The sequence below is a fragment of the Panthera uncia genome, chromosome E3 (genome assembly GCF_023721935.1).
Source record: "Panthera uncia isolate 11264 chromosome E3, Puncia_PCG_1.0, whole genome shotgun sequence".
Lineage (NCBI taxonomy): Eukaryota > Metazoa > Chordata > Mammalia > Carnivora > Felidae > Panthera > Panthera uncia.
The window spans coordinates 11,564,527-11,584,443 of NC_064815.1; the positions used below are offsets into that span (position 1 = coordinate 11,564,527).

The 19,917-nt window shown below is 38.8% G+C and overlaps 1 protein-coding gene across 1 annotated transcript in view; it reads left to right on the forward strand.

Annotated features, from left to right (window-relative positions):
- MOSMO (modulator of smoothened) overlaps nt 1–19,917 on the forward strand; it is a 61,175-nt gene that overhangs the window by 12,089 nt on the left and 29,169 nt on the right. The window lies entirely within an intron of this gene.

Sequence of the window (19,917 nt, forward strand, 5' to 3'; positions counted from 1 at the left end):
CAACATCCTTATATAGATGCTGTTATTAGCCCCACAGAGATACAGAAAAGTCATGTAACTTGCCCAGGGTCACAAAACTGATAGGTGGAAGAGCTGAGATTTGAACCCAGGAAGTCTAGCTGCAGAACCCTGGCTATTAACCACTTCATGTGCTCGTACCAGAAAACTTTCAGTGACTTTTCATCTTCCACAGCACAAAGGCATTCAAGTATCTTCACAATATGGCTGTAGTTTATGTTTCCAACCTTAGATCATACTTTTTTTTTTTCCTGCACGGATCTACATTCTAGCTCCTCTGTATTACTTTCTATTTCCTAAATATAATCTGTATTCTCATCTCTAAATCTTTGCTTGTGTTATCTATTCTCAGCCTGAAAGTTCCCTACTAACAGAGTATGATTTATGGATCTCTGTACCTTAAGTAGCAATCAGTCCAAGCTTGCATATGGCAAGAAAGAGGAGGTGTTACAGTTGACACTAAGATTTTGAACCTAGAGTAGGGACTAGAATTGGGAATTTTGGAGAGTGCGCTGATTTATCGGTAAAGGTGATGAGTTTGGTTTAGACATGTTATGTTTGAAGTGAGAGTAGAATATCCAAGCACAAAGGGACTAGAACTCAAGAGAAGGTAATATTTGGCATTCCTAATCTTACCTCATTTTTACAAGTATGATACTTACATTGTTACATAGATCACATTATTGTATAGTAGCTGACTATCCTCAGAATGCAGGCTTGTTTTTTTCTTTTTTTTTCTTTTTCTTTTTACCATTTATCAGTTGTTTTTCATTTTGGAAGTAAGGCCCAGCTACTATATAGTCATTCCCAACTTTGACAAAAAATGTCATAAGATGAAAGTTAATTTTTAGGTTGACTGGGTGGTTCCCTGGATCTATACAGGAGTTAGATTCCTAGGTTAGCCCATAAGACCATATTGTACCTAAAATATTTACTTCTGCAACAACAACAAAATTGTATAAAGCAGTACGGTTGCATTGTGAATAGCATTTTTAAAGAGATAAAAAGGGCTAAGAAAAGGAAGTTTATTTCTGTGATCCTTTAATTTGCCAGTTTGACTTTAAAGCTTATGACATTCCTTTAGTCAGTGGTATTGTCATAGCGTTGTGTGATGACAGATGGTAGCTGCACTTGTGGTGAGCACAGCATACTATATAGGCTTGCTGAATCAGTGTTGTGCACCTGAAACTACTGTAACATTTTGTGCCAACTGTACTTCAGTTAAAAACAAAAAAAAGCTTATGACATTCCTTCTATGTGATGTGGGTGTTTCACGGAGATTCTTTTTACATGTGTCAACAATATTTTATGTCATTTTTTGACTATCAGAGGAAGACGAGAGAATTTGCAGGAAATGTATGTTTAAGGGATTCCCTCAGGTGCAATAACCTGAGATAGAGTTAAATCAGTGGAGATAAGGAAGGTGTGTATGAGTACATGAAAGTACATGTGATATGTGGGGTGTGTTATGGTGGTGAGTGGACATGGGGGAGATGAGTTTGTAACGGGTAAGTGATCTCTGCCGTGGGGAAACAAGGTGCTACAGAAGAGATTGGATCCCGTGTTCCTCATTCAAGCCTGTGGAAAGGGCTGTTAGTCTGGCCTAGTGTGATTACCGGTTGTTTAGGGGGACCTATAATAGATAAAGGAGAAAAACAATATTTTATATGCCATTTAGGGTATCAGATGGTACAAAATAAGTCTTTTTTTTTTAACTTTATTTATTTTGAGAGAGAGAGTGCAAGCACGGGAGGGGCAGAGAGAGAGAGAGGGAGAGAAAGAATCCCAAGCAGGCCCCACACTGTCAGTGTAGAGCCCGACTCAGGGCTCAAACTCACGAACTGTGAGATCATGACCTGAGCCGAAATCAAGAGTCAGATGCTTAACCTACTGAGCCACCCAAGTGCCCCAAAATAAGTATTTTTTAAAAAATTTTTTAATGTTTATTATTTTTGAGAGAGAGAGAGAGACAGCAAGCAGGAGAGGGGCATGGGAGGGTGGCAGGGGGAGACACAGAATCGTAAACAGGCTCCAGGCTCTGAGCATCAGCACAGAGCCCGACACAGGGCTTGAACTTGAGAACAGCAAGATCATGACCTGAGCTGAAGTCAGCCACTTAACCGTCTAAGTGCCCGTCTGAGCCCCAGGCGCCCCTCCAAAATAAGTGCTTTTAACTTGAGTACCTCTGTTGAAACTTGGCTTCTAATTTAGGATTTGCTGTAGATGTTTTACTTGTGCTTGAAAAGTTACCTAATGTGGGGTGCCGGGGTGGCTCAGTGGGCTGAGCATCCACCTCTTGATTTTGGCTCAGGTCATGATCCCACAGTCATGGGATCAAGCCCCATGTCAGGCTCCACACTTAGTGTGGAGCCTGCTTAAGATTCTCTGTCTCTGTCTCTCTCTCTGTCTCTTTCTGTGCTCCTCTCCGCTGCTCGTGCTCTGTCTCTCTCTAAAATAAAAAATGTATTGGGGTGCCTGGGTGGCTCAGTTGGTTGTTGTGTCTGACTTCGGCTCAGGTCATGAACTCACAGTTCACGAGTTCAAGCCCCAGGTCGGGATCTGTGCTGACAGCTCAGAACCTGGAGCCTGCTTCGAATTCTGTCTCCCTCTCTCTTTGCCCCTCCCCACTCATGCTTGCACTCTTTCTCTCTCTCTCTCAAAAACATTTTAAACATTTAAAAAAAGTTTTTAAATACTGTGTGTGTGTGTGTGTATTTTTGTTTGTTTGTTTTGGTTTTTTTTTAAAGAAGAAAAATTACCTAAATGCTTATTCTTTGGGGCACCTGGGTGACTCAGTCGATTAAGTGTCCGACTTCAGCTCAGGTCATGACTCGCCCTTCGTGGGTTCAAGCCCCACATCGGGCTCTGTGCTGACAGCTCAGAGCCTAAAGCCTGCTTCAGATTCTGTGTCTCCCTCTCTCTCTGCTCCTCCCCAACTCCTGCTCTGTGACTCTCAAAATTAAATAAACATTTAAACAAACAAATAAATAAAATGCTTATTCTTTATTTTCACCAATTGAAAACTAGTTTGTGTTCCCCCTTCATCCTCATGAATCCTATCTCTTGATTTAAAATAAATCTGGGTATGTATGATACATTCTTAGAAGATTATTTTACTGGGGCACCTGAGTGGTTCAGTCAGTTAAGTGTCCAACTTTGACTCAGGTCATGATCTCATAGTTTGTAGGTTCGGGCCCCACGTGTGCTCTGTACTGACAGCTCAGAGCCTGGAGCCTGCTTTGGATTCTGTGTCTCCCTCTCTCTCTCTGCCCCTCCTCCCCTTGCACTCTGTCTCTCAAAAATGAATAAACATTTTTTTAAAAGTTATTAAGAAAATCATAGTGAAAATAGAGTGGGGATTGAGGAGCGCCTGGGGGACTCAGTCAGTTGAGCATCTGACTCTTGATTTGGGCTCTTTTGGCTGGTCATGATCTCAGTTCATGGGATCAAGCCCTGCTTGGGATTCTCTCCTTCTCTCTCTGCCCCTCTCCTGCTCACGTGGGCACTTTCACTTGTGCTCTCTCTTGCTCTCTCAAAATAAATAAACATTAAAATTGTTTTTTAAATGTTTATTTTTGAGAAAGAGAGAGGCAGAGTGCTAGCAGGGGAGGGGCAGAGAGAGGGGGAGACATAGAATCTGAATGAAGCAGGCTCCAGGCTCTCAGCTGTCAGCACAGAGCCCGACACGGGGCTCAAAACTCACCGACCATGAGATCATAACCTGAGCTGAAGTCAGTCGCCTGACTGAGCCACTCAGGTGGCCCAAAATAAATAAACATTAAAAAAAAAAAAGGAATAGGAATTGAAGTCAGAACTCAGTTCAAGGTCTGGCTCTGCCATTTACCAGCTGTGTGGCTTTGGACACACTGGCCTCTTTTTTGTTGTTGTTGTTATTACTTGGCCTCTTTAAGCTTTAGTTGCCTCATCTATAAATGGGCATAATACCTCTTACTTTGCAAGGTGGCTGTAAGAATTAAAGTTAATATAGCTGAAACATCTACCACAGCAGAGGCATTTATAGTAGCTATTGTTATTGTTAAGCAACTAAATGGATTAATTTTTTATTACATTGGCTACATAGAATATAATGCAATTCATTATTTACCTATCATATAGTCACCAAAAGTAGTCTCATTTTTTTTTAAATTTAGGATATATGACTGTGTTAGACCTGGTTCCCGATTTGTTTTTAACATACACACTGTACTGTGCCCCTGATACTTATTTGGATTGCTACCTTCTTCCACTAAGAGAAAAGATTACCAGGCAACCTATCCAAATGTGTATATGAAAGTGCTGTTCTACATATCAAAGGTAACATGTTTTTGGAGATTTCCCAGTAATGATGACAGATTATACTAAGCCATTAACATTCCGCCAACCTTTTACTCTAGCTAACATTTGCTGGGCAGGTTATGGATTGTAGTCTGGGTCCTAGAGTAGATTTCCCCCCACTGGCTAAGTATATAAAGCATGACCCTGACCTCATTAGTTGAAGTGAGCAACCAAGTTTAGATAAAAAGTTCTAAAAGTAAAGCATGATTGATGTCATGGATAGCCTATAAGGTCATTTGTTAAAGTTCTAATCATTTGCTTATTATGAAATATAAAATATATATATAACATAAACTATATTTTATTATCCTGAAGATAAAATAATTACTTTCAGAGTTTAATTTAAAATTTAAAAAATCATTCATGAATCACTTAAAAACCATAGCAATAAATCATATTTTAAACAGATGTATACAGTCATATATCAGCATTTTAGATAACCTGTAGGACTCCCGCTCTAAGATTTAGTGGGTTAGGATCAGAAGACAAACTCTTGTATGTTGAAGTGTCGCTGATCTAGGAATAGCTCCTGGCTTTAGAGGACTATTGCCTGTATCTACCTACCTACCTCCCAATAGGTAACTATCATCCAGTAACCATTTAGAATCCCACAATAGCTAGTAAGATGTCTGCTCTACATAGACCACCCTCAGGGCACCTGGGTGGCTCGGGTCATGATCGCTCTGTTCCTGGAATCTAGCCCCTCAATGGGCTCTGCACTGATAGTACAGAGCCTACTTGGGATTCTCTCTCTCCCTCTCTCTCTGTCCCTTCTCCACTCACTCTCTACCTGTCTCTCAAAATAAATAAATAAACTTTAAAAAATAAATAAATAGGGGCACCTGGGTGGCTCAGTCAGTTAAGCATCCAACTTCGGCTCAGGTCATGATCTTGCAGTTCATGAGTTTGAGCCCTGTATGGGGCTTTGTGCTGACAGCTCAGAGCCTGGAGCCTGCTTCAGAGTCTGTGTCTCCATCTCTCTTTGCCCCTTACCCCCCTGGCACTCTCTCTCTCTCTCCCAAAAACAAACATTAAAAATTTTTAAATAAACCACCCTCTATTTAAGATGTGATTATCCTTTATTGTGAATATCTTTATGGTTATTAGGGAGCTTGGATACATTATGGGGTTTCCTATTGTGCTATTTTTTTTTTTTTTTTTTTTTTTTGCTTTTTGCCTCTATAAGGTTTTGGCCAGTGCTTTTGTTCTCTGTATTAGCCTAGAGTCAACTAAAGTGTTGTATCCCTTATATATTCCCTCCTGTTGCCCTCTGCCCTCCCTCTTCAGGAGCTTGTTGTGGCAAATCCCCAACTTGACCATTCAAGCAGTCCATACCCAGATGAAAAAGTCTGGGGTGCAGATGTCATCAGCTCTTCCAGATGGTCAGGGAACTGGTGCAGTTCCCACTGACTTTTCTTAATATCCCACTTATATACCACACAGCCCCATTACTGTGCTCAGCTCCTGTTTCTCTGAGCATATGGCTTTCTTGAATTTTTTTAGGAGCACTTTTTAGAGGGCTATCTTTTGACTATATTGTTATAGGCTGTAGAGGCATTTACTCCTTTTCTGTGAACCTGTTCTTTTATACATTCCAGAAATTCTTTTTTTTAATGTTTATTTTTGAGAGAGAGAGAGTGTGTGCACCAGTGGGGAGGGGCAGACAGAGAGCAGGACAGAGGATCTGAAGTGTACTGTGACTGACAGCAGAGAGTCCTGCACGGGGCTCAAACCTCAAACCCACAAACGGTGAGATCACAGCTGGAGCCGAAGTCAGACGCTTAACTGAGCCACCCAGTTGCCCCAATTCCAGAAATTCTTTAGTAATTCTGCTTCGTTGTTGAATATTTGTCATTTTTCCCATGCTGTTAGATAATTTTTAAAAACATATATAGTACCTTGTCTTTTCAGTGGGATTTGGAGGAGAAAGGAGAATAAATTGACTCATTTTACCTCTCAACAGTGTTTAATAAGTGTTCATTGAATGAGAGAAACCACTGGATGGCTAGTGCAGTTGAATTGGTGTAAATGTTTATAAATATTTATAAGAGATTTAGTCCATATTGGCTTATTATCTTTTAAATTTTTATTAGTAATGGGAAAATTATGATACAGTAATTTTTCTAAGGTCACATATTTTATGTAAGCCGCAAAAGGTTAAAATTCTGTAGTCCCTGTATGGTAGAAACATAGGTGTGATCAGTTAGAATGCAGGAGGCATCGTAGTTAAGTGGCTAACAGCACAGACTCTGGAGTCCGGGTTCACGTTCTATTTATGCCACTTCCTAGCAGCATGATCTTGGTAACATGCTTCAGAAGTCTGTTTGAAGATTCAGAGGTCTGTTGAAGATTAAAGTAATCATGTACATAAAACACTTAAAGTGCTTGGCACATAGTAATGTAAGCATCAACTAAAATTAGTGGGACTTTTTTTAAAATTTATTTATATATTTTGAGAGAAAGAGTGCGAGCTGGGAAGGGGCAGAGAGAGAGAAACAGAGGGAATCCCAAGTAGGCTCCATGCTGTCAGCACAGAACCTGATGCAGGGTTCGATCCCACGAACTGTGATATCATGACCTGAGCCAAAATCAAAAGTTGGATGCTTAATCCACCGAGCCACCCAGGTGCCCTAACGGAACTAACTTTTGAAGAGTCTTCGCTGTAATCGTTGCAGTAGCCATAGGCAGCTATCTTAAACTTGATTATAAATGCTATGTTGTTTTAGCTTGTAGATGTAAATGTTACCATACTGCAGTATACAGTCTAGCCCATGGACAAATGGCCAAAATTTCTACCTCATATAATGAATAGTACCGCTACCGTAATGAAGTGGGAAGAGTACTCTGTTTGAACCATGCTTATGTTTTACGTATTCAAAAAATTAAGAATGATGGAAAGAAAACAAATCCTAATATCAAATACAGATTGAAACCAATGAGCCCTGCTATATCAAATTAATAATGTAACTCACCCACGAAGAAAGAAATAACCTTTGAACTTAGAATTCTGGCTGTGCTCCCTTAATGGGATATAGCCTAAGGACAAAAAGAACAAAGAGATACTGAATTTAGTATTCCCATGTTACTGATGAAGAAGCATATTCAAAGAGGGAAATGATTTGCCTGGCATCATCTAATTAGGTGGTAGAGCTGGATTCAAAAGCCTGTGCTCTATTCATTATAACACACTGCTTTTTTTATGTTTATAATTTGCTGTTCAAATGAGTTCCTGTGCTCCCATCCTGCTTTCATCAGTACCTACCTTCCTTTCTTTTATTGGCTTCATCTGTAATTATTAGTCAGAACCACATTTTGAAGAGTTCCCTAGCCTCTTGAATCTCCTTTCTTTCAAGAATTTTGTTCCATGAGAGGTGCCCAGGTGGCTCAGTTGAGTGTCCCACATCTTGGTCTCAGCTCAAGTCATGATCTCACAGTTCCTGAGTTTGAGCCCCACTGTCAGTGCAGAGCCTGCTTGGGATTCTCCCTCCCCCTCTCTCTCTCTCTCCCTCCCTCCCTCCCTCCCTCTCTCTCTCTCTCCCTCTCTCCCTCCTTCCCTCCCCCTCCCCCATTCACGCTCTCTCTCAAAATAAACAAATAAAGTTAAAAAAAACCATTCTATGCAATCATGCCTACCTTTCTGAAATCTGCCTTCCTAAATTAAAGGGTATGTGATATTCCCACCCTTTGTTTATGAATTCTAAGATGACATAATGGATTTCCCTTTTGATTCTCATTCCTCTTCACCAGTAACTAGTTTCTTGAATTATAGTAGTGTCAAAGTCATGATTCTTTACAAATACTGTCTGTATTGATAACCAAGCCTGGAAGTTGTACATGAGAGAGCTGTACTCCTAAAAACATTAATCTGTTTGTAATTTAAGATATCACATGGTGATTTGGTGGTGAAACATGTAATGGGAGAGTGGTAAAGAATGCCGTTGTTGGACCCGCATTGTTTACATGAGAGATAGTAGAACAAGTATTATGGTTTTGTAATGATCCATTCATTAAGAAAGGCAAATACAAATAGCAATGAAACAAGGACATCATAACTGGCTGTTAAATGAACTCTCTGTCCTTTGAAAAGGGCATGATTAAGGGGGAAAATATGTAGATGTCTTGAGTACACAAGCTGCTATTTGAGATTTTGCTGAGTAGAAATGATGGGAGGAATCAAACTGTACAAAGATTTAGTTGAATCTCCCTTAAAGTACTTTGGATAGTACATCTCCAAACTTATTTAAAAAAAAATTTTTTTTAACATTTATTTATTTTTGAGACAGAGCATGAACGGGGGAGGGTCAGAGAAAGAGGGAGACACAGAATCTGAAACAGGCTCCAGGCTCTGAGCAGTCAGCACAGAGCCCGACGCGGGGCTCGAACTCACATACCGCGAGATCGTGACCTGAGCCGAAGTCGGACACCCAACCGACTGAGCCACCCAGGCGCCCCTCCAAACTTATTTTTTAAATTGCAGCATTTGGAGAACCTCTTCTTGAATTAGCAAAATCAAAATGGAATTATCTTTTTAATTATTTTTTTAAATATTTATTTTTGTGAAAGAGTGAGCATAAGCAGCAAGGGGCACAGAGGATCCAAAGCAGGCCCATACTGTTGGCAGAGAGCCTGATGTGGGGCTTGAACTCACAAACCATGAGATCATGACCTGAGCTGAAGTCAGGTGCTTAACCAACTGAGCCACCCAGGTGACCCTGGAATTCTCTTTTTTAAATCGCTCCTGAACTCTCTTTAGTGTGTGACTTTAAAAACGTAATTTTATATAATACATCAGTGAAATTGTCCAGAAGATCAAGGACCAGAACTTTAATATAACTTTTTTTAAAAGTATGGTTGACAGAACAATTTGAAAACATGCTTTTTAAGCAGAATTAAGAATGTAAAATAGTGTTACAGTCTTTTATTAGATTAACTGAGTTTCTTAACACCTGGAGCAAATTATTTTAGTATTTCCTGTCCAAAATAGCTATTTGTGAGGAAATGTGCCACTTTGTGTCAACATTTTTGAGACCTCTCCATTGATGTTTCTAAGGTTTTATTTCTCTGGACAAACACTTAAGAAAAATCAAACTGTTCTACAGAAATATTCCTAAGTAGTAAACTTTGAGCACAGCTGTCGAATCAGACCTGGTTCATGTTCCAACTGCAGCTTTTTCTAGCTGGCTCCTAGTCATTAAACCTGTTACTCAGTTTCCTCATTGGATTGTCTTGACAATTAAATGAGCATATGTAAAGCACTTAAGACTGTGATGGATACTAAGTGAGCACAACTATTATTTATCTTATCAACTCCAGAATTATGAGTGATGGGGAAAGAAAATTTATTATAAGCGCCTTTCATTTTAATGTCAAGGTTTTGAAGTAGAATTTAAGATAAAATTAGATTTTTCTGGACCCAAACACTTGAGATTCTGTTTGGGAAGTGAGAAAGAAAGCTACCAAATACCTACTCTGCAGTGGTGAGAAGGTTGCATTTCTAATTTGTTTCCTGCCCCCTAGCCCTTGCCTTCAGTTCCTCTGCCTCAGTATGAAAACTTCTGTATTTGGAGATTCTTGCCAGACTCAAACAACAGTGAACTATCTCCAGGAGTTTTATTACAGCTAGTTGACTATAGCCCTTTGGAAGAGCATCTGGATGCAGTTTCAATCTTTAAGGTCTATAATTTTTTAGGTCATTAAGTACCTATAGTTCTAAATTATTGGTTTCATTTCTTTTCCGACGTTGTGCCCGTCCATTTTAAGAGCTGTATGTCTTTCATCCAGAAAGTATAAAGTATGTAGTTGACATCAATAAATCATCATCATCAGTTAAACTACTGCAGTTTTCCTTACTTTCAAGTTCACAGAATATAATTACTCTACCAAACATATCCATGCATGTACATATATACCCATACATACAAATGAAATTTTCCTTTATGTGACTACTCAGTTGTATAAAGTAATAGGAGTTACGATATTTGTTTGATTATAATCATTTCAGCAATATCATGGATAGGCTGCTGGACCCTGGAATTAAAAGAGAGGATTGTAACATCAGAAGCACATTAATTAGTGCTCTCTGAATATTTTAAGGATGTTTTAAACTTATTTCTAAAATAGCCGTTTCTTGGGGCACCTGGGTGGCTCAGTCCGTTAAGTGTCCAACTTCAGCTTAAGTCATGATTTCACAATTTGTGGGTTCGAGCCCCATGTCGGGCTCTGTGCTGACAGCTCGGAGCCTGGAGCCTGCTTGGGATTCTGTGTCTCCCTCTCTTGTTGCCCCTCCCCTGCTCATACTAAAATAGCCATTTCTTTTCTTAATTTACCTTTTATTATATTTAACCTCTTTCTTTTAGGAATTATGTATAATCTACTGAGTCATATTTCCTTTAGTTTTCTCTTTCTAAAAATGTATTTTCCTAAAGGTGATGTAAATTACATATTTCATGTTCTACATTTACACTCCACTTAGCATTCCCTCACTGCTCTATATGTGAATGAGTGCATATGATCAGAGCATTGTTTCCTTTACCATTTCTGCAGTGTTCATGTTTTTAAGTCCTAAAAGGCAAATTGTTTAATGTATATTCCTAGCATTTTAAATTCGAAAGTACACTTCAAGTTCAAAAGTACTCTTTCTCTAAGCAGTTAGATAGTATGATTCATAACATGAAACAGGGTTGCCTCTTGTTCTTTCTTAATTGAGTTGACATTTATAGTCTTCTGGACTTATCTTTCTAGGGAGAAAATCTAACATACTCTAATGTCATATACATTATCATAGATCTTATGGTTTGAGAAAATTCTCTTTTATTCATTCTCCTTTCCTTTTTAAAGCTCCTTTCATTGTCTCACTAAAATGTGGTTTGGCAATCAGTTGACTTGGAACTTCAGACGGTTACATTTTCTGAACAGAAAATGCTGTTGCGTTCTTAACGGCTTTTCAGCAGCTATTTGGATCTCTTGCAGAAATTTTTTTTTTTTAAGTTTGTTTATTTATTTTGAGAGAGAGCGTGCATGCAGGGTAGGGACAGATAGAGAGAAAATCCCAAGCAGGCTCTGCACTGGGTGCAGAGCCGGATGCGGGGCTCAAACTCATGAATCATGAATGAGATCATGACCTTGAGGCAAGACCAAGAGTCAAGAAGCTTCACTGACTCAGCCACCCAGGCACCCCTCTTGTAGAAATTGCTTAAAAAGGGAAAAATTTCTAAATTACCAGATTGTTGAACAACTTCAGACAAAAATTAATGATAGTCTAAAAACACTTTTCTTGGATTCCTCTCCCTATAAAGCTATGTTTCTTCACCCTACCCCCAGATTCTGAAAAGTTTTTAGCAAAATTGCTTATGAAGTTCATTTGTAAGTCAGAAGTAATCTAAACAAAGGGCATCACCATGTTATTTCCTATTCTTGATAGAATTTATACTATGTATTCTACCTTCATCTTGATTCAGAACTGATAAGAATACACGGAGCCTTAGTACTCTCTTGGGTCTTATTTTCCAGACTTGCCTGTAGAAATGTTTTCACTGGGATTCAGAACCTATAATGCATTGCTGCAGGAAAGGTTTCAAATACAAAGTATTTGAAAAATCAAAACTATATTTTATGGTTAAGCACAAAGCTTAACCAGATAAGGCAGGTCACTATTTTTCTGTTTGAAACCTGTTTAGAGTGCCTGAACATTAAGTGCTTCATGCTTATTTCTAGGCAAATTATGCACCAATGCTTTTCTCTTTACAATTAATATTTCCAGTAGCTTAGAGCTTTTTTTCTTAAGTATTCTTTTGAGCTACAGATGATCACAGAAGTGATTCTGACTTAAAGTTAGTTTAGCCCACCCTTTGAAAAGCGTTTATCTTGGGGCGCCTGGGTGGCTCGCTCAGTTAAGTGTCAGACTCTTGGTTTCAGCTCAGGTTATGATCTCACAGTTGTGAGTTCGAGCCCCACATTGAGCTCCACGCTGATAGCACAGAGCCTGCCTGGAATTCTCTCTCCCTCTCTCTCTCTGCCTGTCTTCTGCTCTCTATCTCAAAATAAATAAACTTAAAAAAAGAAAAAAGAAAAGCATTTATCTTTTACCTACTCTGAGGCAAGATGCCATAAACAAAACCTCGTTTTAGTCAGAGCTACAGATAATTAAACAGTTAATTGGAATTCAGTAAGAAGAACCCTAAAATAGTAATAAGCACATGTTGCTGTGTGAGCACAGGTGGAATGCCTTTAATTCAGGCTTGGAAGGTTAGAAAGGACCACAGGGAGGAATGACATCTAAGCTGAGATCTAAAGAACAAATAGGGGTGTGCCTGCGTGGCTCAGTCTGCTAAGTCCGACTTCAGCTCAGGTCATGATCTCACAGTTTGTGAGTTTGAGCCCTGCATCGGGCTCTGCACTGACAGTTCAGAGCCTGGAGCCTGCTTTGGATTCTCTGTCTCTCTCTCTGTCTCTCTCTTTCTGTGTCCCTCCCCAACTTGTGTTCTCTTTCTCTCTCAAAAGTAAGTAAATAAACATAAAAAAAAATTTTTTTTTAATAAATAAAAATAAAGAACAAATAGGAATTGGCCAAAGAGGGGAAGGTTGTAAAAATGGTTCAGGTAGAAGGAAAAGCAAGTTTAAAGCCTCAGATATTAAAAAGAGAGAGAGAGAGAGAGAAGAGGAAAAAAAGAAAGTTATGTATAGGTTCGGAACCTGAAACCTGATAGTGCCTATAGTGCCTGATCGCAGTAGTTTGAAGGTAAGAGCGGCATTAGATGCCTCTGGATGGGGAAACAGACTAGATCACGAAGAGCTTATTTTTCCATCTCCCCCCCCCCAAAAAAAAAACAGCCCGCCCCTGTTTTTTAACAGATTTATTGGTATATAATTCACATGCAATACAGTCTATCCCTAAAGTGTACAATTCACTTGCTTATAGTGTATTTCTAATGTTGTTCAACAGCCATCACCATGGTCAATTTTAGAACATTTTCATCACTTCAGAAAGTAACCCTGTACCCCTTAGCTATCACCCCCGAACTGCCCAGCACTAAGGAACTAATAATCTACTTTCTCTGTATACTTATCTATTCTACAGGTTTCATATAAATGGAATCATATAATATTTAGTCTTTTGTGACTGGCCTCTTAGCTTAATGTTTTCAAGGTTCATGCTATAGCAACATATCAATACTTCATTTATTTTTATTGATAAATAATAATCCATTGTGTAGATAAGCTTTATTTTGTTCATCAATTAATGGACATTTGGGTTGTTTCTACCTTTTGTAACTCATGAATAATGCTGTGAACATTCATGTACAGATTTTTGTGTGGACATATGTTTTCATTTCTCTTGCATTTCTAGGAGTGAAATTGCTGGATCATATCTTCAGCTTTTTGTGGAATTGCCAGGCTGTCTTCTAACGTGGTTGCACCATTTTACATTCCCACCAGCAGTGTATGAGGATTCCAGTTTATCTGCATCCCCACCAACACTCATTATATCTGTTTTTCATAATAGCCATCCTAATGGATATGAAGTCATTTCTCATTGTGGCTTTGGTTTACATTTCCCTGATGACTAATAATGTTGAGTATCTTTCCTATGTTTTTGGCCATTTTGATATCTTCTTTGGAGAAATGTCTGGCTGATCCTCTGCCCATTTTTAAATTGAATTATTTGTCTTTCTATTATTAAGTTGTAAGAGAAATCATTTTCAGACATGATTTGCAAATATTTTCTCCCATACAGTCTTCTCACTTTCTTTATGGTATCATTTGATGTACAAAATTTTAAAAATCTGATGTCCAATTTATTATTTCCTTTTTTGTTTGTGCTTTTGGTATTGTATCTAGGAAATGATTCCCTAATCCAATGCAATGAAGATTTTTTCAGAAATTTTCTTCTAGGAGTTTTAGCTCTTCATTTAGATCTCTTGCCTATTTTGAGGTAATATTTGTATATGGTATGAAATAAAGGTCCAAATTCATTATTTTACATGTGAATATCCAGTTGTCCCACCACTACTTGTTGAAAAGACACGTCTTTCCCCATTAAATAGTCTTGACACCCTGGCTGAAAATCAATTGACCATAAATGTGAGGGTTTATTTTTGGATTCTCAATTCTGTTCCCTTGATCTATCTACATGTCTGTGGGAGGGAAAGCATTCTATACTTTTGTGATTAGGTCTCAGTCCTTTAGTGAACCTGTGCCCCTGTGCTGTGACCTTCACAAGTGTTTCTCAGCACCCCTCCTCCCCCCTGTTGGTTGAGACATGAAGGCTAAGAAAGGCTAGAATTGGCTATTTCTCTTTCTCCAGCTCTATTAGGCTCTGGTAAAACCCCAGTCAGGCTCTGGTGAAATAGTTTCTTTTGAGACCAAGCCTCATTGAGAACAGGATGCTCTTGGCTTATTTCAAAATAACTGTTTTCCCATTTTTCCTGCCAGAAGCATGAGGAAATTTTTCTCCTATCTTCACTGTGAGTGCCTGCTAGGGTTTCTATACGTAAAATTCACAAAAGTGTGGGAGGTCCCCTAAGACTGCTCCTCCCCTCCTTGGAATTTTTAACTCTCAAACTTGACCACGCTGAGCCTTGAAGAAATCGTCTGTTTACAGTTTAGGTTTTCCCACCCTGGTACTTGTTCCTCCCATGGAGGTTTCTTGGTTTCTGCTCCAATAAGTTGTGATTCTCTCTGTTTGCCCATTTGTCCCTCCAACTTTGGAGACAGTGGTTTGCCCTGTGTCCTCAGCTCTTTGATGGATCTAGGAAGAGTTGTTGATATTCAGTTCAGCATTTTTCTTGTTTTGTGGGCAAGAATAACAACTTCTTAGCTCCTTACATTGCTGGATCAGAAACTAGAAGTTCCCACTTATTTTGTTAGATTTATGCTTGGATATTTTATTCTTTTTGCTATGATTGTAAATGTATTACCATCTTAGTTTTCAGACTGTTCATCACTAGTGTGTAGAAATATGCTTAATTTTATATACTGATATCCTGCAACCTTTTAAAGGTCATTTATTCTAGTAGTGTTTTAGTGGGTTTATTTTTCCTGCCTAATTGCCTTGGTAGAACTTTTGGAACAGTGTTGAATACAAGTGACAAAAGCAGACATCCTTTTCTTATTCCTGATCTTAGCAGGGGGGAAGCATTGTCCATTTTTCTCCATTAAGTATGGTGGCTGTGAAGTTTTTGCATATACTATTTACCCAGTTGAGGAAGGTCACTTCCATTCCTAGTCACAATGGTAACATTTTTGCCAAACTGTAGTATAATGTCACAACTAGAGTATTAACATTGACTGCAGATCTTAGATTTCCCTGTTTTTACTTGCACTCACTTGTATTTATGTGTTAATAACTTCTATGCATTTTTATCACCTGTGTAGTTTTGTTTGTTCACTACCACAGTCAGGTTCACACATCCAAATTGTGCATGTCAATAGTTCATTTCTTTTTATTGCTGAGTAATATTCTGTGCTATAAATATACCAGAATATTTTTAACCATTCACCTGCTGAAGTACATCTGGGCTGATTCCAGTTTTTGGCTGTTTCAGATAAGCTGCTGTGAACGTCCATGTGCAGGTTTCTGTATGAACCTAAATTTTCATTTCTCTGGGATAAATACCCAAGGTGTAATTGTTGAGTCATATAGTAGTTGCTTGTTAAGTGTTTTAAGAAACAGCCAAAATGGGGCCACCTGGGTAGCTCCATCCATCCATTAAGCATCCAACTCCTGATTTTGGCTCAGGTCACGATCTCATGGTTCATGGGTTCGAGCCCTGCGTTGGGCTCCTCACTGACAGTGTGGAGCCTGCTTGGGATTCTCTCTCCCACTGTCTCTGTGCCTCCCCAACTCTTGCGTGCTGTCTCTCTCAAAATAAATAAGTAAACTTAAAAAAAATGCCAAAGTATTTTTTAACCTTTTAAGATATAGTAAGAATTTGAACTTGATTGTCAAACCAGAGAATACATTTAATGAACAGGTAAGTGTATGAATATGAAACTCATAAATCAGACATGGACTGAAGCTGCAGAGTAGTTAGCAGTGTATGATTGATTGTAGAAGCTGCGGGTGGGGGTGATGTTTCCTAACAGGAGCACAAGGAGTGGAGAACAGACTCTTGGACATAACCCTGAAGATCACCAACATTTTCAGGAGACTAAGGAAGAGCCTGACTTGAGGAAAGCCAAATGAAAAACTTGACATTGTAGAAGCTGTGGGGAGAAGAAGAAAGATGTAATCAGTGGTGTTACCAAAGAACAAGTAATATGAAATTGAAAAATACTTTGGTTTTAAAGAGTTTGTTGATAACCCTGGTGAGAGAAGTTTTAATGAAGTGATATGATAGGAGCCTTATTCAAAGTGGCTTGAGAAGTGACTAGTAGTTGAAATAAGATAGCAATGGAGGTGGAAGATTGCCTGTGAAAGGGAGAGGAAGGTTAATTAACTAGAGAAGAATGTGGGATCCAGGGTGGGTCATTTTTAGATAAAAAACAAAGACTTCGGGGCGCTTGGGTGGCTTGGTCGGTTAAGCGTCTGACTTCGGCTCAGGTTATGATCTCACAGTCTGTGAGTTCGAGCCCCGCGTCGGGCTCTGTGCTGACAGCTCAGAGCCTGGAGCCTGTTTCAGATTCTTTGTCTCCCTCTCTCTGACCCTCCCCCGTTCATGCTCTGTGTCTCTCTGTCTCAAAAATAAATAAACGTTAAAAAAAATAAATTAAAAAAAAAAAAGATTTCTAGGTCATAATGAGGGCCTAGTTGGGCCTTTAGGGCTTTTTTTTTTTTTTTTTTTTTAACAATCCCAGTCTTATGGTTCTATATTTTTTTCCAGCAGAGTTCACCAGCCTGGGTGGAGATATGGGAAGAGGGGAACCATTGTGTTGATCTAGGGTTCAAATTTGTCCAGATGACATAGAAGAAGGAGCCATCAAATGAACTAAGCTGAGTGGTCTAATATATAGACTTTGAAGTCGAACAGGTCTGTTTTCATCCTATCTTGAGCCCTTAGTAACTTGGGCAGATCACTTGAACCATCTCTAAGCTTCAGCTCTCTGATAATAATCATACGTAATCACATCAGTGACCTAATCATAATCATACCTGGTTCTTTCAGTGAAGAGGATTAAATGAGACAGCTAAGTCCCTTAAAATATAGTTTGGTGCATAATAAATGTTAAATAAATAGCAGCTTTTATTATTACTTGTGTCCCAGTCCTGTCACAGATTAGCTGAATGACCTTCAAGCAAGTTTCTTTCCTTTTTATATGTAAAAAAAAATTATAATACTTGTTGGGAGTATCAGTTGGTTATCTTTTGGAGGTAAAAAATACTAAGCATTCTGCCTGGCACATCCTTTTTACCACTTATGTTAGTTGAAGCAGAATCTGTAGGAGATTTTTAGAAAATTAAATTGGAAAGTTAGGTGGAAATTTTGACCTTTGCCTTATAATTAGTAGATAGCTTTAAAAGTTCATGAGAACAGAGGGATAACATAAAAGTGGTGTTTTGGGAATATTAATTTATCAGTAGTACGATAGGATTTATGGTCTCAGCTAGTTACCACCTCTTTAGAGAGGCCTACCCTAACCACCGTGACAATCTAGGATAGTGCTTCCCCAACACCTTACCCTATATCTTTTTCCTCATGACATTTGTGACTATCTTCAATTACCTTATTAATTTACTTTTTTTCCCCTTTCTCCTACTACTAAAATATACGTTCTATGTGAAAAAGGATGTTTCTTACTGCTGTATTTCAGTGCCCAGAACAGTGGCTTAGCACACAAAAAGCATTCGTTCAGTAAATTCATGTAGAGCAAATGAATAAAATATAAGGAGGGACTGGAAGGAGAGCAACTACTGAAGAAATTATAACAATAATTTCGATATTAGAATATGAAAATCTGGACAGGGGTGATAACAAATGAAGGAAGGAACAAATAAAAAAATATATGTGATTTGTCTTACACAGTAGAAGGGACAAAAGGAGGCAAGCAACTAGATTCCAAGATTTCCAAACTGGGTGATTGAAGCAGTATCATTGAAAGTTTTTCATCTCCTTTTATAAAAACCTTTTAAGCCCGTTACTCAGAACAGTACCTAGCATATAGTGATGAGCAGTAAATCAAATATTTACTCATTTATTTATTCCTTCAAAAATGAATGAGAGAAAATAGAGGAAATCAGAAGGTTACATCTTAGAGGCACCTGGGTGGCTCAGTAAGTTAAGTGTCCCACTCTTGATTTCGACTCAGTTCATAATCTCACGGTTTGTGGGTTCAAGCCCCGCGGTGGGTTCTGTGCTGACAGCTCGGAGCCTGGAGCCTGCTTCAGATTCTGTGTCTCCCTCCCTCTCTCTCTGCCCCTCACCCGCTCACGCTCTGTCTCCCTTTCTCTCAAAAATAAATAAACATTAAAAAAAAATTTTTTAGTATTCTTTTTTTTTAGGTGTGGCTATGTCAATTATATCTCAATAAAATTGAAAAAATATTTTAAAATAAACAAGAAGAGATGGTACAGGGAAGTTTTGGGATGATGCACTGAGCTTCAAGGAAGGCAAATGAGGTAGCTTCATTTACATGACCTTGATTTTCTCCTGTAAGTGGGATGAAAGGTTATCTACTCACAGCAAGCATTAAAGAATTTGAGGAGTGTGGTAAGGTCGGAAACAGCCGCTGTGGGGGATGCCGCAGAGTGGACAAAGCCGGAACATGAGCAGTACTGAGCACTGTCTGGCTGCTGTCAAGCTAGGTGGCATGACTGGTGGATCCAGTCAGCAGTTACCTGACATTTTTCAAATTGAGAAATCGTCCTGAAAATGTGTTTCTTCTCTTGGGTATTTCTCATGATGCCATTATCCGCAAATTTACGCCTTTTTTGATGCTTTTAGCCTCACTTCATGGAATAATGAACTTCCTATGTTTACTATACAAGGTATAAAGTATCTAAAATTTACCTGACTTACAACTTAAAAGTTGCTAGAACAGTAACTAATTTATTAAGCACATCTATGTGCCAGGCATTGTTGTAACCTTCTTGCAAGAATAAATTCATTTAATAACTTCCCCAGATCCTGTGAGGTAGGAAGAAAGTGAGTCACAGAGATCAGTAACTTGCATGAGGTTACAGAGGTATGAGTGGCACAGCCCCAGGCCGACTTGTTCTGTATCTTACTATACTCCTAACTACTGGTCTGTGCCACTTTTCACAGCCCTTGTGTTAAGGATAGCTTTTCAAACAGCTTGGCAAGTTGTTTTGCATTATCTTGATGAGCTTATGTTTAATAGTAATACTTGGTTATAACTAAGCGAAGGGAAAGAACCCGCTCTTCTCTGTAGTCTCTTATGTACAATCGAGATTCTGACGTTTCATAGTTAATTCAGAGTGTTAAGTTTGAGTATTTTAGAAAAATGAATATGTTTTCTGTTGTCACCTTACCAGAGTGAAAAAGGCATAAGAAGGGCAGTCCTTATAAATAAAATGTGTTGAGTTCTCTAATGTTGGCTGTGGGCCTTGGTGCATAGTAAAAATATTTGGAAACTGATAAAAATGATTAGTCACTGGATCCTGAAAAT